Raw genomic sequence first — 26,901 nt, 5'->3', positions numbered from 1 at the left:
TTTTTAAAATGGCATTTGCCTGCAATTTTATCTTGTTCTTTTTCAGAGTGTGACTATGATTACTTGCGTACTTCTTCATTGGAACTTTGCAACATGTGCCTCCAATTCTGGGGGCGGGGACACAAAAACAAAACTCCTGTCAGTGATTTCCTCGGATCATATCAATCCTCCCTAAATTAACTTAATTTATAAGTTTCACATCTTCAAAATGTTGAGTCTTCTTATCTAAGAACAAAGTATCCATTTTCATTTATTCAAATTTACTTCTAAGTCCTTCAGGGGTATTTAAAATTTTGTCCTTATTTAGGTGTTATGGGTTGAATTGTGTCCCTCAAAGACACGTGTTCAATTCCTAAACCTGTGAATGTGACCTTATCGGGAAATAGGGTCTTTGTAGGGATCAACAAGTTAAGGTGAAGCCGTCCTGAAAGGAGGGTGCGCCCTAAGCCAGTGGGACTGGTGTGCTTACTGGAAGAGAAAAGATAAACCCAAAGGTACAAGGGAAGTCGGCCACAAGACCACAGGGATTGGATTGTGCTGTGGAAAATCAGGACGTGCCTGGGGTCACTGGAAGCTGAAAGAGGCCAGAGGATCCTCCCCTAAAGGCCTCCGAGGGAGACGGTCCTGCCAATACCTTGATGTTGGACCGGAAACTGCTGGACCAGCCCCGCAGCCTCCCAGAAAAAGTGCTCCTAAGGGGGAATCAGGTACATAGAGAACAGACCACACCTCTGGGAGACGAAGCAATAAATGGAAAGACAGAAAAGGCAAAGGAAAGCTCCTGAGGAAACAAAATAAAAATAAGACCTACCAAACCTTCCTTTACCCCTCTCCCTCACGGTCGGCACCACCAATTCAGAGAAAAAACTGAACAGGAGGGAGGAGTGGCTGAACTCCCGAACCAGGAACTCTGCCCACGAACCGAGCAGACACAGCGGCAGCGGCGACCTAGACTGCGCGAACACAGAAGTACTGCACGGAGACAAAAACATGCGAACGACACCTTTACTGTCGACGGTTTTCCTCCCCAAACCAACCATGAAGTCGGAAAAAACTGTAACACACACCTCAAGCTGAATTAAATATTCTCAAACAACAATTTGCAGATATGGAAAAAAAAAAGACCCTGGGTCAGAAATATCAAAACTAAGAACCAAAGTGGGCAAAAAAAGAAATTAAATAAAGCTGACTGAGCTACAGAAAGAAATAAAAGGCAAAATCATGTGTGAAATATACACTCAATTATAAGGCACACAGGGACAAGAGACTGCAATAAAACTGGAAGGAGGGGAAGCCGCCACCATGGCCTTGTTTAGCATAGAAGAGGGGAATGATATGGGAAGCTTTGAAGAACCTTTGTTTAAACTTTATTTGCCCAGGCCCCAGGCGCCCTGGGGAGAATGATGGGGCTGTCTAGGATAAGTAAACAATGGTGCATTAGCTAAGACTGAGATTAATACCCCTGCTGTTAAAAACTGAGCTTCGAATTTAGCCTTTGTACTTTACTTTCGCCTCGTAGCTAGGACTAACTTCCGCATTCCTGCTTCTGTATCTTGCTTTACTACTCCGAAGGCTATATAAACCCCAAGAATCCTTTGTTCGGGGCTCAGAATTTGGAGACTGACTCCTCTGGTCCCGTGCACATTAATAAACCTCGTACTCCAGAAACCCTCGGTGTCTGGTTGCTTCATTTTCCTGCAACAGCCTGAGGAGCCACTCCCTGGGGGATCTCTGCTCTAGGGGTGGGGGGTCAAAAGCGAATTCCTACAAACCAAGATGCAAGGCCTTCTCGGTGGGGCCCTGCCAGATCGTGCGGGGAAGAGCACGTGCAGCCGTCTGCTCAGTCCTAACTTTGCAGAGGCGGTTAGGCTTTTCCTGACAAGCCAGCGAGGCTCCCCAGGGACACAGCGGAGGGGCGCTCTGGGGCAGCTGCTCTGGGGCAGCTCCGGGGGCATCCTTTACGCCGCCCATGCCCTCCTCCTGCACTGCGGTCTTCTGCACACGGTGCGCAGCAGGTCCCTTTACACCAGGTGGCGAGGACCAGATAAAGCGCTCGGTGCTCAGAGTGGAGGCTGGAGCCCACAGCAGAGGGGCGCACAAGGGTGAACAAGGGAGAAGTACGCAGGCTCTCCCCGCAGGGGCGTGCGGCGCAGCGTCTAGCGCGCAACTTCCCCACCCAGCGCGGGGCGTGAGGGGCTGCAAGAAGGCCACGTATGAGCAGCATCTGTTGGACGCCAGGCCTGGAGCCCAGTCTTACATGGATGTCCGTAACGGGATGGGGCTGGCTGGATTTCTGTGTCCCAACCTGACTCGGAGTTGTCATCCACTGAGCTGGCTGTGGAGAGCAACCATTACCATCATGCCCAGAAGGGTCCTGGCAGTCACTGCGACCCCAAAAAGCAGCGGGTCTGTCACCAGCTCTCTCTAGTCTCTGCCATCTGCCTGGTGTTCACGACTGAGTAAATCATTGGTGGGTGCCTAGCATGTAGCTTGGCAATCATGCAGACCATCTACTCACTGGCTTTGCCAGCATGCTCATCAGCCTCTTCTTTCTGGATGTCCTCCAGGCCCGCCACCAAGATCATGAACTTAAGCTGACAGCAAGCTGAGATCCTGGGAACCCTGCTCTCTGTGCTGTTCATCTGGGTCATGACTGGGGTACTGGTGTACCAAGCAGTGGACCAGCTGATCTCTGGGGACTATGGATTGAGGAGGGGACCATGCTGATAACTGCGGGCTTTGCAGTGGCCATGAACATCATAATGGGGTTGACTCTTCAGCAGTCTGGCCACTGGCATAGTCCTGACAGCAGCCAGCAGCAGGAGAACCCCGGTGTCTGAGCTGCCTTTATCCACATGACGGGAGGCTTGCTGCAGAGCTTGGGCATCTCGGTGCTGGCCTGTATTTTACACTTCAAGCCTGAGTACAAGTACGCAGACCCCATCTGCTCCTTCCTCTTCTCCATCCTGGTCCTGGAGATGGCCTCAACCATCCTGAGAGACACAACCCTGGTGCTAATGGAAGTGACACCCCCAAAGGCGTGGACTTCACAACTTTCAGGACCTGTTGCTGTTGGAGGGGGCAGAAGCCCTGCACAGTCTGCATGTCTGGGCGCGGACTGTGGCCCAGCCCATGAGGTCTATACACATCACTGTCGCTGACAGCCAGCACTCGCCTACAGGGAAAGTTCCACTTCCACACCGTGATCATCCAAACCGAGGACTACACTGAGGACAGGAAGGACCGTCAGGCATGCCAGGAATTCTCACACTGACTGTCCGGCCAGGTGCCAGCTGCAGCATGGACAGGACTGAGTGTCCCCCAGGCCCAGCCAGGGCTCTGTTTACCTTGGCTGCATTATAAACCAGATCCCTCTCCTTACCTTAGCTCCATGGTCAGTGTGGAGGAGCCTCGTCCACACCAGAAACCAGGCTCTTCCCCTTCCTCCCCCATTTGCCTATAGCCAGCCCAAGGATGGGGACTCAGCCAGTAGAAAGCCAGTATGACCTGACTCCTTCCTCCTGCTCCTGGGTCTGTTCCTGGTTGGGCTGGGTTTGGGCCTGACCCTCAGCCAATGCTCTTATCACCAGCCTCAGGGAAAGGTGATGAGGCACAGTAAGCAGAGGCTGAAGGGCCTACCTGCCTCATTTCCCTCTTTCAATCTGTCAGGACTCTGCCTTAAGAATCTGTAAAGAACCCCGGGGGTAGGGGGAGGGGTCCCTCTGCCTCTAACAAGGATTTAATTTAAGGAGGCCGTGGAGTCTGGGGAGTTGTGAGAGAGGCTAGTGAGCCAAAACAAGTGGGATAGGGAAACTGAGACAGTTAACAGGCTAAGCCATTTACAACCATCTAGTAAATCACAAAATCCTATCTTCCCCAGCATATCAGTTTGAGATCCTCCTCTAAGCCCTCCCCTAAACTCCCAGCCCTTAAAACCCTCAAGATGGCTCTGGCTGGTGTGGCTCAGTTGGTTGGAAGGTAGTACCATCCAAAAGGCTGGGGGTTTGATTCCAGGTCAGGGCACATACCTAGACTGTGGGTTCCACCCAAGTGATATTTCTCTCTCACATCGATGGTTCTCTCTCTCTCCCTCCTTCTCTTTCTAAAACCAATAAACATTTTTTTAAAGTTAAAAAAAAACACTTAAAGGATATTGAAGAAAAGCAGGAAAACAATAAAGAGAATGAAAATGAAATAAAGAATCTATATGTTGAAAAGGCCTACCAGCTACTTGGGAAAACTGACCCAGAATGATCAACGGTAACATATATCCTGGTAGGATTGTTAATGAAGAAGAAGAAAAAACAAAACCGAACTGGGGCATTCCGGGAGAAAGACAAAATATTCCACAAAGGCCAGGAACTCACACAGCATCAGATTCCTCAAAAATAACATATATGCATGACAAAGGTAGAACAGAATTTTCAAGCAACTTTACAAAATGTAAACCCAGGATATTACACCCTGCCAAGCCATACCTCAAGTTTCAAGGACATCAAGATAGTTTTGATATCAGTATTGATGATGATCTTTTTGGGTTTGACACCAAAAGCAAAGACAACAAAAGTAAAAATAAACGAGTGAGACGACATCAAACTAAAAAGCTCCTGCACATGTCCCAATACGCCAAGGTTGAGGGTTCGATCCCTAGTCGGGGCACATGCAAGAATCAACCAAGGACTGCACAATAAGTGGAGCAACAAATCGATGTTTCTCTTCCTCCCTCCCCTTCCTCTCTAAAATCAATCAATAAAAAAAAATGTAAATGTCTTCCTTTTCTGTCTTCACAGAAAAGGAAACCATAAATAACATGAAAAGGCAACCTACTGAATGAGGGAAAATACTTATTGTTCATATATTTGATAATGGATTAATATCCAAAACATATTTTTAAAAACTCATAGAACTGATTGGCAAAAACTCCACAAACAATCCATTAAAAATGGACAGAGAAACAACATTTTTCCAAAGGAAGCATACGAATGTACAACAGGCATATGAAAAGGTGCTCAACATCAGTAATCATCGGGGAAATGCAAATCAGAACCAAATGAGACATCGTCTCACACCCGTCAGAGTGGCTGTCATCAAAAAGACAACAGCTAACGAGTGTTGGTGAGGATGTGGAGAAAAGGGAACTCTTGTGCACCGTTCGAGAGAATGTCAACTGCTGCGGCCGCTGTGGAAAACAGTATAAAGTTTTCTCAAAACCTTAAAAATAGAGCTGCGTACAATCTGGCACTTCCACTTCTGGGAGTAGATCTGAAAGAAATAAACTCACTATATCGAAAAGACAGCTGCGCCCCCATGTTCACTGAAGCATTTACAATACAGAGAAACAACCTAAGTGCATTGAAGATTACGGGATGAAGAAAATGTCTCATATACATTCACATATATATGAAAAACCACAGGCCGAAAATAGTGTCACTCATGCTAAAAAGCCCATGACACCAAACCAAGATTTAATTAACCTGATCTAACAAACTAATAGCAGTTTCAACCTCACAGAAATGTAATCTTTTTCCCCCTTTTTATTTATTGGGATGACACTTGTCAACAAAAGTAGTTTTCAGATGCCATTCTGTAACACATTATCCCCAGAAATATAATTTTAGTCAACCAGTCTGGAATTTCCTGGTCATACCAGTAATCAATCTATTACAAAGGCCCTCTCCAACCCCATAGAAAGAAGAGGCAATCTGCATGAATTGCCTCTTCCCATTCTCTTCTCCCCCAAAGAGGTGTCCAGGACCCAAACTAATCCTTTCTTTTGCTAATAGCTTCCTTGTCCCACCCTTGTCCCACCCTTGTCCCTATAAAAACCTGCCTTTTGTCCATCCCTCAGAGAACCCTTCTGGTTGCTAGATAGGATGCTGGCCAATTCATGAATCATGAGTAAAGCCAATGTGATCTTCGAGTTTACTTGGTTGAATTTTTTAAAAACACATATGTGTTTAAAAACATATACACAAAATGGAATATTATCCAGCCATAAAAAGGAAACCCTGACATTTCCAACAGCATGGTGGTCCTTGAGGGTATTATGCTCAATGAAATAAATCAGAGAAAGACAAATACTACATGACCTCACTTACGTACGGAATCTAAAAAAACTGAACCCAGAAACAGCAGATTGATGGTTGCCAGAGGTGGGGGGAGGGAACTGCGTGAAAGCGGTCAAAAGGTACAAACTTCCAAAAATAAGGTACAGTATGGGGACATAATGTACAACATGGTGACTACAGTAAGTATTTTATATTTTATATATTACACATATTAAAGTTGCTAAGGGAGTTAAATGTTTTTAAATATGTCAGGTGATGCATGTTTAGCTAATTGTGATCATTTTACAATATATACATGTATAAAACCAGGATATTGTATACTTTAAACTCACACAATGTTGTATGTCAGTGTTATCAATAAAACTAAAAAAAGAAAACCGCTCACTTTGAATATGGCAAAACTGAAGGGAGTACTATGGATGTGTGCCCTTTCTGAGGACCCTGTTACAGGACGAGCCTCATCCAACCCCAATATGCCCGGGACGACCCTGCAGGAGGACCGACAGCACTGGGGATGCTGAATTGTAGAGGTAAAACTCCAACAAGACTGGGTCATGGAGGGAAGAATACGTAAACATTACCTGTTCTCACAAAGCAGACAGAATACAACTAAAAATTGGAAGGAGAGAGGAGAGAAAAGGAGGAAAGTAGACTAAGACCACTGATTGTTATACAGGTGAGAGTTAAAGGATACCATTTTTGAAATTTTTTACTTATTTATTTTTAGACATGGGGAAGGGAGGAAGAAAGAGAGGGAGAGAAACATCAATTGGTTGCCTCTCCTACATGACCTGACTAGGGCCCAAACCCAAAACCAAAGCGTGTGGGAATTCTCGGACAGGGAATCAAACCGGTAGGTAACCTTTCGCTTTGTGGGACGACGCTCAACCAACCCAGCTACATTGGTCAGGCAGGATACCATTTAAAACTGGTCAAATGTTAAGTAAGAAAAATGGTACCATTAGAATAAAGATATAAACCTTCCCAAACATCAAAAGAGATGCTTAAAAGAGCAAAGAGAACATATAGAGAAATACATTAACCATAACCTAATATACACCATAATGACAAATTGTATGTCCCACTATAAGTACATAATATACTGTGTTTATGTCATACAGGGGTTGATCAACTTAATAGACGGTACTTATACAACTGGTTATACACCTGAAAAAAATATACAGAATATACCAACTGTCTTAAATGCATTCCTTTGAAAAAAAGAGGGAATAGGATGCAGGAATTTGCCTGGGGAATGCTACTAGGAGACACACCTGTGAGTGAGGGCAGGCGGCAGAACTGGGAATGGAGAGAAACTGGCCCAGTGAGGTCCCAACTGGGCCTCAGCTGACAACACGTGGAGCTCTAGCGCTGGGATGCTCTTCAGAGTTGTCCAAAATGGAGGCCAGCTGGGTGGATTTTACATCCCTGCAGCCCTAGGGTCTCACAGCACTCCTCTGGGAGGGAGCAGAACCTGGGCACAACAGTGTCCTGGGCCAAGGGCACGTCCCAGTAAGGGATGCAGGTACGAGCCGTCAGCCTGAGTGTTTGGAGAATGCACTTTCAGTTCTGAAGGGAAGGTCTGGGCAGAGTACAACCAGAGTACCCACCACAATTAGAACAATGAAAATTAAGTAATTGATTTTGGCCACTTTGCTGTACTTCTGAAAATGGTGTGGAAGGGTATTGAATGTAAACTGTGGTTGAAACGCAAAAGTAACTACTCTATCTTTTTGCTACTCTAGCAAAACTAAAGCAAAACTAACTACTCTATCTTTTTAATTTAACTAAATTAAATTTAAAAGAGTAACTTCTATAACATGGATGAACCTTAAAAATGTAATACTAGGTTAGAAATATTTATACACACACACATATATACACAACGTGATTATGTTTACATAAAGTAACAGCATGCAAAATAATATATATTTCTTAAAGACGTACAATTAAAAGTAAAAATACAAGAAGCACATGGGAGCCCTGGCTGGTATGGGTCAGTGGACTCAGCACCAGCCTGCAAATGAAAAGTTGCCGGTTTCATTCCCTGTCAGCGCACGTGTCTGGGTCACGGGCTGGGTGCCCAGTTAGGGGCATGCAAGAGGCAACCGACTGATGTTTCTTTCCCTCTCTTTCTCCTTTCCCTCGCTCTGAAAATAAATAAAGTTTTAAAAAGTTATTTTAAAAAAAAAGAAGCATACGGGAATTACAGATACCAAATTTCCCTTCTCCATGTGAGAGAAGAAAATCATTTAAGCTGGGGAAGAGAAGAGGCTTCAGCTACATGTTGGACTGTATAAGCAGAGTTACAGGTTACATATACTTATTTATTTGTGTAGCTCAGCTATAATAAACATTCAAGTAAAAAAAAGAAAAGAAAAACAAATCCAAGACCCATCTGTTAAAACAATAAGCTGATAAAATACTAGCAAACTTCATAAGGAAAAAAAATGAAGAAAGGACAAATACACAGCATATGAAAAGATAAAAGGAAAAAAATACCACAGAACCAAAAGAAACCAAAAATCATAAAAAGCTATTTTGTTCAGCTTGTGGCAAATAAATTGAGAACTGGATAAGATGGGTAATTTTCCAAAATATGTTACCAAAACTCCCCCAGAAGAAACAGAAGATCCAAGCTGACGAGTTACTATAGAAAAAAATAAAGTTGCAACAGGTATGCCCATCGCGACTGGGGCCATAGACTCTCAGATAAGTTCTACTGAAAAGCAAAAAAAAAATTTTTTCATTATTTAATGGTTAATTTTAAATAATTATTAATTTTAACTAGTAATGCTTTTTATTCAAATGATAAAATACACTCTTAAAGGACTTGACAAGATTTTAAATGTATCCATTATAAAATATAGTCTTGCTAAAATTCTCGTTACAAATGTTTAATGAAAGAGAAAACAGTAATGTTTGTTTCCTCCAGCAGTTTCCTAATTTTCCCCTTGGCTCTCCAGTTTCGCATGCAGTCATCTGTGTGGGGCACAGATGGCTCATCTGTCTTTACGAGAGACAGGGCAGGGGCACGGGGAATGGGGGAAATATGTGTCGTATCTCAGAGCTTGTAAAAGTTCTACTTACATCACGTTCTTAGGAAAACAGGAAGCAAGGTCGCTTACAAGTAAGAACCAGGGAGAAGATGTTAGAGGTTCAAAGAGAAAGAAGATTTGAAATGGTACTCTGGGGGGTGTGGGAAAGTTAAGGGACCGCGCCAACTTGAAATAAGCTTTGGGTAGCATGCAGAGTAATACAAACACTGACACCAAGTACTGATTAGACGCAACGGGGAACTCGGCCTTATCCGGAGCCGTGTCTGTGTGTGGGAGGAGGCAAGGAGATAAAAAAGACCCAAGCAGAAAAGAGCCAGAGCAAAAGGGCACCAGATACAAAAAAACATGCACTTTGTGTAAAAGAGGGGACTACTCAATGAATCAGACAAAAGAGGCAAATGGTTTTCTCTTAAAAGGAATGAATTTTATTTTTAAATCTGGTAGAACTAGTTTATTCTTTATATGCATGAATAGCTTTGATAAAAATGAAATTTGAAAATAGAATTTGAAAAATTAAAAAGGAGTAGGATAAGGGAGAAAAGAAAGTGTGTACCCACTTGTATACACACATGTAGAGAGTTATATGTTTAGCTGTTTGAATAATGTGTTTGTTTAAAAACAGAGAAAATGATGAATATTTAATGAGATTATACTCATATTTCATGAAGAATGCATACAGAATTTTACTAAATGCCCTTTCAGCATCTACAGATACACTTTTCACTAAGCATTTGTTAAAGAAACTGTCCTATTAAAGAAAAAAGCAAGAACATCTATTATTATCACTCAGCATTATTATTTAATATTGTTCTGCAAGTACCAGCCAATGTAATGAAATAAAAAATAACAACATAAGTATATAAACTGGAACCGAAGAGTAAAACTACCCTTGTTTACGAGTGACGATGACTGTTCACAGGGAGGCCCCCAGAGACTCACCCGGAAAAGCTCCTTCGGACAAGGAGGGGACGGAGTGACCTGGCGGATGAGACTCGCGCTCAGAAATCAGTAGCTTTCTCACATATTAAGAATGTCATCTAAGCCCTGGCTGGTGTAGCTCAGTGGATTGAGCGCGGGCCTGCGAACCAGAGTATATTGTGGTTCAGTTCCCAGTCAGGGCACATGCCTGGGTTGCAGGCCAGTTCCCAGCAGAAAATGCACAAGAGGCAACCATACATTGATATTTCTCTCCCTCTCTCCTTCCCTTCCCCTCTAAAGATAAATTAAAAAAAAAAAAAAAAAAAAGAATGTCATCTAATAACAACTAGTTGGAAGAAATCATGGAAAAATTACCCCATTTACAGTAGCAATGACAATAAAAGAAAATTAGGAACTCAGCGAAAAATGTATAGGGGTAAAAAAAATTGAAAAAAAAAGCCACGCTCTTGAACAAACTACAAAATCCTAACAATATCAACTGCCCCCAAATTATTCTACATAAATGTGTCACAAAATTAATAATATCTTTTCCTTCTAATTAGATCAATTGATTCAAAAGTTAATATGGAATGTAAGACGTGAAACTATAAAACTCTGAGAGAAAACATAGGCAGCTGGTTGCGTGAGAGTGGATTTGGCAACGATTCTTTGGATACAACACCAAAAGTTCAGGGAACTAAAGGAAAAAAAACACAAATGGGCTGCGTGAAAATTTGACTTTTGTGTATGAAGACACTGTGCACAGAGCACAGTGGCAAGACACAGAACAAAAGAAAATATTTTAAATGATATATCTGATAAGGGATCAAAATTTAAAACATTTAGAGAACTCTTAAAATTCAACAACAAAATTCCAATGAGTACTCCACTTCAAATACGAGTAAAGAATGTGATAAACATTTTGCCAAAGAAAACTGTAAATGGCCAAGAAGCACATGAAAAGATGTTCCACATCACAAATACTGGGGAAATGCAGGTCAAAACCACGATGAGATGACACCTCCCACCCATCAGGGTGGCCACTCTCAAAAAACCAAAAAACGAGTGTTGCTGAGGACGGAGAAAAGTGCAACCCTTGTGCAGTGTTGATGGGAATGCAAAATGGTACAGCTACTATGGGAAATAGTGTGGCGGTTCCTCAATAAGTTAAAACTTAAAAATACAATTACCACATAATCCAGCAATTATAACCCTGGGTACATACTCAAAGGAAGTGAAACCAGGGTCTCGGAGAGGTCCTTGTCCACCCATGTTCACAGCAGCATGGTTTGCAATGGCTAAAACACGAAAGTAGCCCAAGTGCCCATCGCCTGATGAATGGATAAGCAAAATGTTTTCTACACACATCACAGAATAGCATTCAGCCTTAAAATGAATTAAATTCTGACATGTGCAACAACACGGGTGAACCTTGGGGACAGTATGCTAAGTGACATAAGCCAGCCACGAAAAGGGCAAATACTGTGCGATTCTACTTATATGAGGTACTCAGAGTGGTCCCAAGCACAGAGACAGAAAGTAGAGCAGAATGTAGTTGCCAGGGGCTGGGGGACAGGGAACGGGAGTGGGGGTAACTCTTCAGCGGGGACAGGCCTGGTTCCTTCCACAGGATGACAAGTCCCACAGGACAGCAGTGGCGGCGGTGGTTGCACATTATGAGGAGACTTAATACCACTGAATTTTACACTTAAGAAGTGATTAAAGTGATCCATTTTATGTGTAACTGTTACAATATAAAGTTTTTCTTTAATGGACAGAAAATAAAGTAGGGGAAGAGCAAGAAAAAAAAAGTTTATGTAGAAAAATAAGAATAGCCGCACAAATTCTGGAAACATAAAGTAAGGATTAACCCTACCCAATTATTTAAATAAGTTATAAAGTTACAATAATTAAAGTATTATACATGCTACATGAAAAGGCATATAGCTTGATGAACCACAAAAACAAGCCCAAGAATAGTCCCAAATTCGTAACAAAATTTAGTAAGTATCAAAGTTCAATCATTGGGGTATAATTGGTTTAGGTGGGTTATTCCAATAAGCAGCATTGAGAACTAAGTAACTGAAAAAAAATTAATTGGAGCTGTATTTTACTCCTCATTCAAAATAAACTTCAGGTAGATCTAACAATTCAATGCAATTTTTTAGGTTACTGGAGGAAAACACAGGAATTAGACTTTTTAATCACTGTGCATGGAAAACTTTTCTAAATCCAAACCTAGAAGTTATCAAAGGGAAAACACTGGTATGAGTACAAATTGGTGCATATACATACATACATACTTTTTCTTTCATTTAAAGAAAACACCTCAATGCAAATCATAAAAATCAATGAGAAAAAAAGTATTTGCAACTCACATTGTCAAATAAAATTTCAGTAACAGTTTTTCAAAAGCCAGAAGGTGGCGATATTACTTTATCACAGCCCCCCAACCCCCCCCCCCCCCAATATCCAAGCCTCCTCCTTTGTCAGCAGGGACCTAGTTTTCCTCTTCTTTGCGTCTGTCATTGCCCTTCTCCATCCCTCCTGTATTTACCCGTCCTTCTCCTTCTCACCCGTGATGTAAAACTGAAACAAACATTAGTGGAAAGGGGAGAGAGAAGAAATCCTGAATGTATACCAATACTATTTTAAATGGATATAATTAAAAAGTGTAAGGTACTCTTTGTTAAATATGAACACTGGTTTATATCTGCCCTCTCCTGAAACTACACTAAAATGATGCTAACGGGCTAAAGGAGAATAAACTCATCAAAATATATATATATAAAGAAAGGAGACAACAGCTGGTGAGGAAGATAAACATAATACTTTTTGAAGCCAGACAGAGGATTGCTGAGGGGTCTGCAGTTGGCTTGGTGAAACAGAACAAGCCAACGCCAAACGTGTGGGGGTAGGTGAGGGTATAAAGCCAGTGAAGAAGCAAGCACAACAGAAAGGCTCAAGCATCTGAAGGTACGAGTTGGGGTTGGTCTGAAAGTAGGAACAGTGGTTAAATGCAAGGAACAGTTTTCACCCAGAAGCCTCACCATGTATCCAAGCACTGCCCCTCCTGCACACCAGTGCGAGACAAGCGTTTCACTTTCTTAACACACTACACCCGACAGGATGTGTGAAGCAGGCACACACAGGGCTTGTCGGTCGCACCACATCACAGAGATTAAATAAAGATTTACATGCTGGGCCGTAGACGCCCACCTCTGCTCCTCAAATCACTTCCAGAACACAGGCCAATCAAACGGGGCTAGGACACTCCTCCAAGGGGAATCTGACCCAAGAGAAAAGACCTACGACCACTCAATCACCTTGTGTTAAGATTTGCAGTTAAAGAAACAAACTCACAGAACCAGAGAACAAACTGATGGTTGCCAGATGGGAGGTGGGTGGGGGAACTGGGTGAAAAGGTAAAGAGATTAACAAGTTCCAATCGGCAGTCACAAAGTAGGCCTGGAGATGCAAAGTGCAGCCTGGGGAATACAGTCAATATATTGTAATCACTATGTGTGGTGTCAGGTGGGTATGGAACTTACCAGGAGGAATCATTTCATAAGGTATATAAACGTCTAACCACTATGCTGTACGCCTGAAACAAATAATACTGAATGTCAAATCTAATTGAAATTTTTTTAATTAAAAAAAAAAGACGTAAGCCCTGGCTGGTATACCGCAGTGGATTGAGCGCAGGTCTGGGAACCAGAGGATCGCGGTTTGATTCCCAGTCAGGGCACATGCCTGGGTTGCAGACCAGTCCCCTGCAGGGGACGCATGAGAAGCAACCATACACTGATGTTTCTCTCCCTCTCTCCTTCCCCTCTAAAGATAAGTAAATAAAATCTTAAAAAAAAAAAAGACGTAGTTAACAACTCCTCATGGACAGAGTTTTTACTCAGCTTTTCACTGCCTTACTCTTCAGTCTGAACGGATGGCCCAAGCTGACGGAACAACTGAGGGAAGTCTCAATTATGAAATGAAGAGACCAAACTTACAAAGCAGGAGTAGACCAAATTCATTAAAAAAAAATAGAAGGAAAAAAAAGAAAGAAGGGGGAGAGAGAACAAGAATGCAAAGGAAAAGGAGGAAATCACCCACAGAGTAGAACAAAAAGGTTTTGAAAAATTGAAAAAAATTATAGCACCAATCTAGATGGTTTAACTAAAAAGGAATTCCAGAAAAGGAAGAGTTAAAAAAAAAAGGGAAGGAAATGATACCAAAAAAAATGACATTTTCATTTTTGACAACAGTGAACTAAATGATGTGTAAACTTAATATAAACAAAACATCTACAAATGTTGAATAAATTAAATATTCTCTCAAATGCTAAACTCATGAGAAAACAAAATTTTCTGCTGCCATGGAGGAATCTGTCAATAACAACAAAACTATTGGCTTTTAATGGCTTAAAGTGACAAGAGACAAGGCCCTGTGAACTGCATTAAGTAATAAAGAACTGGAGCCCTGGCTGATGTAGCTCAGTGGATTGAGTGCGGGCCTGTGAACCAAAGGATCGAGGTTCGATTCCCAGTCAGGCACAAAGCCTGGGTTGCAGGTCAGTTCCCGGTGGGGGATGCACGAGAGGCAACCATACATTGATATTTGTCTCCCTCTCTCCTTCCTGTCCCATCTAAAGATAAATAAAAAAAAAAAGAACTGGAATTGAGGCTCCTCCCTCCTTTCACACATTCTTAGTGAAAAAATGAACTAAAGGTGTGTGTGGGGTTGGGGGTACAAATCAACCACCATCAAAGAAAAGACAAGAAAATGTCTCTGTTTAGCTCTAGACTCTGGAAGTTAGAGGGGGAAAAAAGGATCTTCTGAAAATCCTCAGATTCAGCACTGCCTGGTGTGGCTCACCGGATTGAGTGCTGGCCTTTGAACCGAAAGGTTGCTGGTTCAATTCCTGGGTTTTGGGCCAGGTCCCCAGCTGGGGGGGGGGGGTGAGAGGCAACTGGCTGATGAATCTCTGGGACATGGCTGTTTCTCTCCCTCTCTTTCTTTCTCCCTCACTTGCCCTCTCTAAAAGTAAATAAACAAAATCTTTTTAAAAATTTCTTCAGATATCACAATGACCACCAATAAAAAAAAAACAAAAATACAACTCACTGAGACACAGTAAAACACTAAAAATAAGGAGATCTTCAGAGCAGAGAATAACACTAAAGATTCAAGGAACAAATTTTAAAAAGTAGACAAATAGGACTTCAAATTCAATGTCATTAAGTTTCTTCCTATGTTTTCTTCTTTGCTCTTAAAGTTTAGGGCCTCGGTTCACTGAGCTAATTTTTGTATATAGTATAAAGTAAGATCCAACTTCATTCTTTTTTGTGTGGATATCCATCCAGTTTCCCCAACATCATTTGCTGAAAAGACTGTCCTTCCCCCTCGGCACCCTTGTCAGAAATCATTTGCCCCCGTATGCAAGGGTTAATCCTATTCTGTTACATCCCACTGGGCTATTGTATCCCACTGGTTTACGTGTCTGCCTCTGTGCTGCCACCACAGTTTGGTTAGTGTAGCTTTGTAATAAGGGCTGGAACTGGGAAGTGTGAGTCCTCCAGCTTTGTTCTCTCTCAACATTGTTTTGGCTGCTTGGGGTCCCCTAAGATGCTATATGGATTTTAGGGTGAATTATTCTATTTCTGCAGCAACAACAAAAAGTTGTTGGGATTTTGATAAGGATTTCACTGAATCTGTATATTACTTTGTGTAACACCGACATGGTAACCAATACTGATGATTCCAATCCATGAACACAAACTGTACATTTATTTGTGTCTCCTTTCATTTCTTTCAGCGATGTTTTGTAGTTCCCAGTGTACAAGTATTGCCTCCTTACTGAAGTTTATTCCTTAGTATTTTATTCTTTTTCATGATATCCTAAATGGAATTATTTTCTTAATTTCCTTCTCAGATTATTCACTGTTAGCGAATTGAAATACAACAGATTTTTGTGCCGACTTTTTTGTACTGCAACTTTGCTAAATTTGGTTATTAGTTCTAAAAGATTTGTGGCCCTGGATGGTGTGGCTCAGTTGGTTGGAGCGTTGGGGCACCAACCAGTAAACTGAAAGGTTGCAGGTTTGATTCTGGCAGAGCACATGCCTAGGTTGTGGATTCGGTCCCCACTGGGGCACCTACAAGAAGTGACTGACATTTCTCTCTCACATGGATATTTCTCTCTCTCCCTCCCTCTCTCTCATTCCCTTCTCCTCTCTCTAAAATCAGTGGGCATGTCCTTGGGTAAGGATAAAAAATAACAATAAAGTAAAATAAATAAGTGAAAGATTTATGTGTGTAGAATTTTTAGGATTTTTACATATCAGGCATGTCTGTAAACAGAGATAATTTTGGTTCTTTCCAATTTATATGTCTCTTATTTATTTTTCTTGCTTAATTGCTCTGGCTAAGGTTTCCAGTACTGTCTTAAATAGAAGTAGTGAATGTGGACATCCTTGTATTGTTCCTGAATTTAGAATAAAAGCTTTCAGTTTTTCACTACTGAATATAATGGTGAAAATAACGGGCTTCTCATGTATGGCCTCTGTTATGTTGAGATAGTTCCCTTCTACTTCTAGTTTGCTGAGTGTTTTTATCATGAAAGGGCACTGAATTTTGTCAAAGGCTTTTCTGCATCAATTGAAAAGATGGACTTTTTAATAAGTGGTGCTGGGAAGTCATTTTGAAAAAGATAAAATCAGATCCATATCTCACACAACCCCAAAAGATAAATTCCAAGTGATCAGAGATCTAAATGTAAAAAAAATGAAACCAGGCAGCCATCAACCTAACCAAGTGATGAATACAAATATCACTGACAATAAAATGTAACAACGTGATGACCCCCTCGATACAATGCCCTGTGAAAATACAGAGACACAACGTTCTTTTTGTGTGTGATATTTTTACTAAAAGCCATAACCGCAGTCCAATCAGCGACAACAATGGAAAAACCCAGAGGGACATTCTGAGAAACACTTGATCAGCACTCTTCAGAAGTGTCAAAGTCGCACAACACAGAAAAACTGAAGGCTATTAGCGAATAGAGAAGGCTAAGGAGGGATAGCAATTAAATGCGACGTGGAACACTAAATATAATCCTGGAACAGAAAAATGTCATTAGTGAATAAATTGGTGACATTCCAGTCAGGTCTGGGGTTCAGCCAATAGCATTGTACCAGGGTTGATTTCTTGCTCTCCATGATTACACTAGAGTTTATGTAAAATGTTAACATCAGGGAAAAATGGGCTGAGGAATGGAATGAAACTCTGTACGACTTTTACGAATTTCCTAAAAATCTAAGAAAAAGTCTAAAATAAGTTCAAAATGGAAGGTTTTTTAAAAAAGAAATGAAGCAATAATTATATCATTAACTAACAATGATATCGTTAGGTATCTAAAAGTAGATACCGTTAAAGGTGGTCTTGCCAATTCATGCTGTTAGAAGTCAAAATAGTTCCCTTGGGGAAGAGGGGGTCACCTTGAAAGGGACTAGGGTGCTAGTAACGGTCTGTTTCTGGATCTAGGTGCTGGTTACACAGATGTTAGTTAGTGAGTAAAAATTAAGTGCAATTTTTAAATGTATCATTTTTCAGTTAAAAACATTTTCTAAACATGGAGAGTGGGACTGAAAATATCAGGAAGACTTTTACTCTAAGAATTCTGAAATGGGTAAGAGTTGAATACTGACACAAGAAGTCAGGAAGGCAAACAGGACCCTACACCCGAAAGAATCCAGGAAAGCACCCCTGGCCCGCTTCACTTCCTCACCCTCAGCACCTGCTCTCTTCACTCCTTGTGAGGAAACGTGGGATTCGGGCAAGATGACCAAGGGCTGACTGAGAGGGGGGAGGGTCTTAATTGGGAATATCAGATACAGTGAGGTTCACATACATGACGCCCAAGAAAATGTAAATTGTCGGAGCTTACAATATTGAACGTAAAATTTTAGCAAAGACTGGTTACTTAGAAGGTACATAGACTGTGCAAAATTCATCAGAGCTGCTTAGTTGTAACATGAAAAATTGATGGTGGGCTGAGAATTACTCTACCCTTGAGGTAGTTAAGGTGATAAAAAAATGAGAAGTTTTACATAAATTAGTAAGTCAAATTAAGATAATAGTCCTCTGTTTTCACTCAAGGCCAATGTGAGTCGCATTTTTTTCCCACGGTGAAACACTGGAGCAAATTTTCCACCAATAAGTCAGCAACTTCTGCTGCTGAGATGGACAGCCAGTCGGGCTCCGCAGTGCAGGTTGCTGAGTGCTTCAAAGCACTGGTATATCCAGAGTTAAAGGTGAAGAGAAAAATCCTTTTGTCCTGTATTTTCTCTTTGATAATAAGATATGTACTATCATTCTTATTTTCTTTTTAAAAATATTTTATTTATTTATCTTTAGAGGGGAAGGGAAAGAGAGGGGGAGAGAACTATCAATGTATGGTTGCCTCTGGTGCATCCCCTGCCAGGAACTGGCCTGCAACCAGGCATGTGCCCTGACTGGGAATCGAACCGTGGTTGTTTGATTTGCAGGCCCGTGCTCAATCCACTGAGCTACACCAGCCAGGGCCTATCATTCTTATTTTCAAATCCTTATTTTCTTGTTGCATATTCAACTTAGCAGACATAGCTACACCCGTTGATAACATCATCAGCCACAGCATTTTCGATTGAAATACATGGTGCTCCTGCTCTGTGACTAACAATAAATACCACTATTATTTACTATTATACATATATACATACACATATATACATATATTTATCTTTTGAGAGAAAGAGAGACATCGATTTGTTGTTCCATTTATTTATGCATTCACTGGTTTATTCTTGCATGTGCCCTCTCTGGGGTTTGAACCTACAACCTTGGTGTACCAGGGCAACATTTTAACCAACTGAACCACCGGCCAGGGCTGTTATTATATGTTTAGCCTTCTTGGGTTTTTTTTTTTTTGGAACATTTTTAGCCTTTTTCTCTTCTTTCATCACAACTTTAAGATTTGACATCATTTCATTACATTTTCTTTTAGCTTACATATGTATATTTAATTTTTGAACATGTCAAAAGGACGGGTAAGCATATACAACATACACCTTACAATAAAATTAAAATACCTGTTATAAACCAGTTAGGTTAACATCTTGAGTATGGACTTGTTTCTGTCCACAGTAAACCAGTCAGTACATCATAGATTCACACAGTGAGCTCATAGTCAGGATTTAACTAGTTAACTAAAACACAGCTGAATTTAAAACACCACATACATTGCACAGAAATGACCTATTTTTGAAGTCACAGTGAGCAGTACCCCTCATGAAAGGAGGGCCAATCGAGAGCTAAGGTTCATTTTCAAATCGCTCACATATTTCAGTGAACTCACAATACTTTAGAGGAGACAAAAACTACACTAGGAAGACCTAACTAAGAAGACACTCTCAAGATCTGGGGGTTCTTGTGTGCACACCGGAGGCCTAGAACAGCACTCCGCGGCACACGGGCTCACGCTGGAGCTCCAGCCCCACCACTCTCTCCGAGGTTAGAGCAATGCGTGTCCGGAACTGCAAAGTGAGAAGCCCCGAATCCGGTCTTATGTACTTTGGGGAGGATTACATGATACCGTTGTCACATTTGAGGTGTTTAACAAAGGAAGCCATTAGAAATCCATAATGAATATAAAGTACTCAGATTATGGATCTTATCTTGTTACTTAATCCTTTGTTTTGGGGGGTGCTTTGTTTTTACATTTTGTGGGTTACAGAAGAACAGCTTTGTAAACAGATTTCCACTTTTTTCAATGAGCTGCTTATATAAAAGAATCTCTTTTCTTCACTTACTACGATCTCTCTCATCTTGGAATTTGTTACGGAGGAGAAGGGTTTTGTATATAGTGACCCCTTTCTAAAAAGTATTTTTTTTAGCATTAGTTTCACATGCTTCAGATTAGTGTTTCAGTATCCTGAAATTTATTCTTCTTTTGTGTCAAGAGAGGAAATCCGACTGTCTTGAACTCTTTATCCAGAGCGTAGCTTCAGCTTAGAAAACTACTCACTCAGAAGTGATCTTTCTCAAAGCTGTAGGACGTGAAAGTCCAGATCACCCCAAGAATACTATCAAATCTGATACAAAAACAATAAAATGATTTGACTTGGGGAGAGGGAATACTATTTTTCTCTCTTTCAGAGAGAGCTCATTAATTAAAACATTTAGCTGCTTTTACATTGTAATGAACCAGTTTACTAATTAACATGCCTTTGCTCAAACTTGCCAAGGTCACTGAAGTTTTTACTACTACCAGACAGAAAATTATTCTGATGTGAATTAGAAAATAATCCAACATCTGCTAACACCTAAATCACTATCGGTACCCCCTAATGGAAATGTGTATTACAGCACTTTCTAGGTTTAAAATAACTCACGGACAGCCCTGCACTACCCCAGCACTGAGTTTTTCTCCGGTGATGTTCTCGCATCACTCGTTTCCACAGTAATCCTGCTCGGGGTTGCCTCCCACGGCTCCAGCTTGGAGCTGAAGCTTCAAAGAAGCACAACACCTCTGTACAAACCTTGAGTTTCTCATATTTTAAATCTAAACAGCTGCACCTACTCCAGTTCTCTTAAGCTTCACTGAACATTTCACTTTAAATAGAAAAAAAGACAAAGACCTCTGATTAATGATGAGCATTTTGGTACCTTTACTGAAATGAGAGGATTCCCTTTGCCTTTTGTTTCTCCACTTTTACGATTATGAAATACGCTTAGTAAGTTACCTTAATTGTCTGACATATTATTGGTCTGAAGTTTTTATTATGACGGCACAAATATTTTGAGAGATTGACAAGGCTTGTGCTTCTTTTTCCATATAATAATCAAGAAATTTGTATTGTAACTGATTTTTAAATTTTTTATGTGTTGATTTTTAGATAAAGGGAGGAAGGGAGAGAGTGAGAGAAAGAGAGAAAGAGAGAACTATCGATCTGTCGTTCCACTTATTTATGCATTCATTTGGTTGATTCTTATATGTGCCCTGACCGGAGATCAAACCTGCAACCATTGCCGATGGAGACCACACTCTACCAACTGGGCTACCTGGTCAGAGAAGTAACTGCTATTTATTAGACAAGAATTAAGCGGTCCTTATCCACCTCTTTCTCAACCAAAATAATTCTCTCATCAAACTCTGTATTTGAAAACTACCCATTTTAAAGCTTTTCAAGATCAAAAACAGTTAAGCACTCATGGAAAACTTTCTAAAATAATTTTTCTGACCACTATTGTTAATTTCCACAAATTATTTTCCTTCAAGATCTATGTTGAATAATTACTTTTACAACAACTGTGATACAGTATGTCTTGGAGAGCATGAATTTCATGGAAAAATTGTAGGTGGAATATTAACATCAGTAGGTGTTCTGCTTTTCATTTATGATGGAATTTTTCACACAGATTTTCATTCATTCTTAGAATGGCTGCACAGGCAATGTGTTCTCTTACCATCAAATACTCATTTTGTTCCACTTAAAAATACATAATCGCTATATTCAAAAATTTTTCCCACTTGTAAATACTTTAGAACTAAAAATTAGTGCAGAATTATTTATCTGACAGGTTTTCCAAACTTTATTAGCCTAGAAATCATTTTACCGACCACCATTTGTTAGTGGTACCTGGTCTCATTATTGTTCCCATCGCCGCTCTCACCCTCACCCTTAGAGAGCACTGAACAGCCCTTCCCTTTCACATGGAGTTCTAACGCACACCGCAACTTCACAGATGCTGTGAATGAACACTTCAACAGACTGTTTTTCCAGTTAAGTTTTATTCATCTCATGCAACAAAGACATAGAATTTTTAGTGAAAATAACTTTTAAATAATTGTAATGTAATTTAAAGAAGACTTTACAGTGGAGTACATTGGTTTTTTAATTGTCCACTCTCATATGGAATGGACTGTAAAAGGGAAGTTAGTGCTTAGAGTTTTGATTAAACATTTTATTTTAGCAGTGTTGAAATATATATTATTTTTCCAAATTTATAGGTTGGTTATTTTACAAGTTGATTTTACTTAATAAAACTGAATTAGTCACTTTAACTCATTCTTCAACAACAACAACAACGACAACATATTTGTTGTAAAAGGAATCTGTTTAATAAACTTCATGCTTATGAATAACTTATTTTTAAAAAGAAGACTTTTAGCTTCTCCAAACCACGTTCCCCTATTTCTCCCCTGCACGTAGAACCCTGTGAGTGCCGAGGCTCTGTCACACCGCTGCCGACTCTGACACCGTGCCTGTAACAGCGAGCCCTCCTGACCGGTCTGCTGACTCACAAAGACCAGCTGGTGGGGGGCCACCAGACGGTTCATAACCTCCCTTAAGAACAAGGAAGGTAATGGGGGCGGGAGGACTTGAATTTAAAAGGATGACAAACAGAAAACAGAATAAGGGAGTTGGAAAGTACTCAAAATAAAAATCTAATTAGCTCATTACAGATTATTCCAGTGGGGAGGAAAGACATCAAGAGATATATGCATTTTAAAAACAAAGATGACTGTAGCCCTGGCTGGTATGCAGTGGATTGAGCACTCGACTGCCAAGCAAAGGGTCACTGGTTCAATTCCCAGTCAGGGTACATGCCTAGGATCTGGGTAGGTCCCCAGTAGGGGGCATGTGAAAGACAACCATACATTGATGTTTCATTCCCTCTCTTTCTCCCTCCCTTCCCCTATGTCTATAAATAAAATCTTAAAAAAAAAAAAAAGGAATTATCATCCTGGCTATTGTGGCTCAGTGGATTAAGCACCAGCCTGTGAACCTAAATGTCACTGGTGGGATTCCCAGTCAGGGCACAAGCCTGGGTTGTGGGCTAGGTTCCCAGTGAGGGGCGCACGAGAGGCAACCGATCAATGTGTCTCGCACGCATCAATGTTTCTCTCTCTTTCTCCCTCCCTTCCCCTCTCTCTAAAAATAAATAAATAAAATCTTTAAAAAAAAGAATTCTCTTACACACAAAAAAATAAAAACAAAGATGACTCACTCTCGGTGCAGTGCTTAAGAACCGGAGACAGAAAAAGCCTGGAAGAAGGACTGGAGGCCCAGACTGCTGTTAACGGTACAACAGTGGGAATGGAGAAAAATGGATGTGGATTAGCTCCTTGCTTCAAGAATCTCTACCAAGAAAAGTTCTCTTCAGATTGGATGGGTGAAACAAACATTGGTATCCTGCCCCAAAATGGCCACTCGATAAATTTAATCAATGAATTAATGGGCACCAATGCTCACTATGGATGAGAAAATTGAAGAGAATCCCTAACTCCTCTAAGAAAATCTTCAGCAAGTTACAGAGCTCTAGATGAAACTTCTATGCAGCTGCTGGCAATTGTTCAGAAACTACAGAGAATAAGAGAAGTTGCTAGAAGACTGAAACAGGAAAATATGGTACTGTTTTTCAAAAAAAGAGAAAGGGGATCCTCCCGACATATGATCAGTAAAGTTAAATGCAACTCTAGACAAGATTCAAAATCATTACTGAGAAGTCTGTGAGCACAGAAAAAGTAACAGCCAACATATGCTCCTGGAAACCACTGCAGTTTCATGAAAGACAAGTAATGACAAATTAATGCACTTTTCCTGACAAGTTTTGAATTGATAGGATTTTAAAATTGAACTATAGAAAAGTGTCTGGGTTTTAGTAAGGCAATTGTTAAAGTTCCTTATGTATTCCTTGTGAAAACTTAGAAATATTTGATGGATAATAATAAATTAGCTGCATTTCTAATTGGCTGGAAACTTGACCCAGAGAACGTTTTTGATTATATTTTATTGACTGTGCTTCTACAGTTGTCCCGGTCTTTCCCGTGTCCTCCTCCACCCAGCCCCACACCATTGCCGGTGTCCACGGGTCGTGTATACATGTCTTCGGTTACTTTATTTCCTATACTGTATTATACACCCCCAGCACTGTTCTGTAACTACCAATTTGTACTTCTTAATCCCTTCACCTTTTTCACCTAATTCCCCACCCCACTCCCATCTGGCAACCATCAAAATGTTCTCGGTATCTATGATTTTGTTCTGCTTGTTTTCTTTTTTTAAGATTTTATTTATTTATTTTTAGAGGGGAAGGGAAGGAGAGAGGGAGAGAAATATCAATGTATGGTTGCCTCTCATGTGTCCCCTGCTGGGAACTGGCCTGCAACGCAGGCATGTGCCCTGGCTGGGAATTGAACCTCGATCCTTTGGTGTGCAGGCCCGCACTCAATCCACTGAGCTACACCAGTCAGGGCTAAGATTTTATTTTTATAGAGTGACGAAGGCGGGGAGAGAGGGAAAGAAACAGCAATGTGTGGTTGCCTCTCACACATGCCTCAATGAGGACCTGGCCTGCAACCCAGACACATGCCCTGACTAGGAATCAAACCAGTGTCCCTTTGGTTCATGGACCCATTTTCAATCCACTGAGCTATACCAGTCAGGGCTTATCTAGGAAGCTCTTTATCTGCCCTTCAATTCCAAATGACAGCTTTGCTGTGTAGAGTAATCTTGGTTGTAGATCCTTGCTCTTCATGACTTTGAATATTTCTTGCCAATCCCTTCTAGCCTGCAAAGTTTCTTTTGAGAAATCAGTTGACAATCTTATGGGAACTCCCCTAGTAACTGCTTTTCTCTTCCTGCTTTTACTCTTCGTCTTTAACCTTTGGACTTTTATCATACATCTTGGTGTGGGCCTCTTTGAGTTCACCTTGTTCGGGACCTTTTGTACTTCCTGGACTTGTATGTCTATTTCCTTCATCAAGTTACGGAAGTTTTCTGTCATTTTTTCAAATAGATTTCCATTTCCTTGCTCTCTCTCTTCCTTCCGGGCTCCCATGATGTGAATTTGGTACGGCTGAAGTTGTCTCAGCTGAAGCTCCTCACACTGTCCTCATTTTGTGGATATTTTTTCTTTTTGCTGGTCTGATTGGTTGTTTTTTTGATTCCTTATAATCCAAATCACTGATTTGAGTCTCAGCTTTATCCATTCTACAGTTGATTCCTTATAAATTGTTCCTTATTTTAATTAGTGTATTCTTTGCTTCGGACTGGATCCTTTTTATGCTGTTGAGGTGGTAAGTTACTTAAGCACCCTTTTTTCAAAAATATATTTTATTGATTATGTTATAAGTGTCAAATTCATTTTCACCGGGGGCTACCTCAGCCTCATGGTTGCCTTCAAAGCGCTGAATGTAATTCTAGGACTGAATAAATGTAACTACTTTTTAACTAGGGGCAAGAAGCTCAGCGCTGCCCCAGGGGTAGAAACAAGGTGCAGGATTGGATAAAACAAGGTGGAAGGCCGGATTAGGCCCTTGAGCCTTTTGTTTGCCACCGGTGTTCTATAATATTCTTAACCTCCCCTTGTCTATTTTCTACCTACCATTTATGCTACTTATTCCCTGTACCTTTCTCCCCCTCTCTGTCCCTCTCCCCTCCCTACTGATAACCCTCCTTGTGATCTCCATTTCTGGGATTCTGTTCCTGTTCTAGCTTTCCTAATTTCTTCTTCTTCTAATTTTTTTTTTTAGGTTTGGTTGTTAGTAGTTGTGAGTACTGTTCATACTTTTGATCTTCTTTTTCTTAGATAAGTCCCTTTAACACTTCATATGATAAGGGCTTGAGGATGATGAACTCCTTTAACTTGACCTATCTGAGAAACACTTTATCTGCCCTTATATTCTAAATGAAAGCTTTGCTGGATAGAGTAATCTTGGGTGTAGGTCCCTGCCTTTCAAGACTTTGAATACTTCTTTCCAGCCCCTTCTTGCCTGTAAGGTTACTTTTGAGAAATCAGCTGATAGTCCAATGGGAACTCCTTTGTAGGTAATTGTCTCCTTTTTTCTTGCTGCTTTTTAAGATTCTCTCCCTATCTTTAATCATGCACAATGTCATTATGATGTGCCTTGGTGTGTGCTTCCTTGAGTCCAACTTCTTTAGAGGGACTTTCTGAGCTTCCTGGACTTTCTTGAAGTCTATTTCCTTTGCCAGATTGGGGAAGTTCTCTTTCATTATATTTTCAAATAAGTTTTCAATTTCTTGCTCTTCCTCTTCTCCTTCTGGCATCTCTATAATTCAATTGTTGGAACATTTAAAGTTATCCCAGAGATTACTAAGCCTCTCCTCATTTTTTTGAATTCTTGTTTCTTCATTCTGTTCTGGTTGAATGTGGATTTCTCCTTTCTGATCCACACCATTGATTTGAGTCTGTTTCCTTCCTGCCACTGTTGGTTCCCTGTACATTTCCCTTTATTTCACTTTTCATAGCCTTCATTTTTTCTCCTATTTTGCAACCATACTCAACCAATTCTGTGAGCATCCTGATTACCAGTGTTTTGAACTGTGCATTTGATAGGTTGGCTATCTCTTTGTTGCTTAGTTATATTTTTTCTGAAGCTTTGGTCTGTTCTTTCATTTGGACCTTTTTTTTTTTTTTTTTTGGGGTCTTGGCATGCCTGTTACATAGTAAGGGGTGGAGCCTAGGTATTGGGGGGGGGGGGACAACCAGTCCCTGCATTGTGGAGCTGTATGTGGAGAAGCAGCGAGAGAGGGGACAATGCCACTTGCTCTGGTCTCTGCTGGCTTTCAGTCACTCCCACCGCTTCTCAGAAACAAACTGGACCCTTTTGGTGCTGATTCCCGTGTGGGTGGTTTGTGTACGTTCTAGGACCCTGTGGGTCTCTCCAGGGAACTCTCCTGTGAGGCTGGGAGTGTCTCCCACTACCGCCTCAACCCCCACAGGTGTTTTCAGTCAGAGGCTTTGAGGTTTTATTTCCCTGCGCTGGAGCCCTGGGTTGTGTGATGTGTCTC

At 41.0% G+C, this 26,901-nt stretch overlaps 1 protein-coding gene and 1 pseudogene across 4 annotated transcripts in view; one reads left to right on the top strand and one right to left on the bottom strand.

The window, feature by feature from the left end:
• Window positions 1-26,901, bottom strand: part of TFDP2 (transcription factor Dp-2) — a 158,217-nt gene that overhangs the window by 123,079 nt on the left and 8,237 nt on the right. The gene's annotated exons all lie outside the window — the stretch shown is intronic.
• On the top strand, window positions 1,970-3,274 carry LOC119044787 (proton-coupled zinc antiporter SLC30A2-like; annotated as a pseudogene).

Source organism: Artibeus jamaicensis, unplaced genomic scaffold (genome assembly GCF_021234435.1).
Source record: "Artibeus jamaicensis isolate MK-2021 breed Jamaican fruit bat unplaced genomic scaffold, CSHL_Jam_final contig_519, whole genome shotgun sequence".
NCBI classification, from domain to species: domain Eukaryota; kingdom Metazoa; phylum Chordata; class Mammalia; order Chiroptera; family Phyllostomidae; genus Artibeus; species Artibeus jamaicensis.
This window is presented reverse-complemented; position numbering and strand designations above follow the sequence as displayed.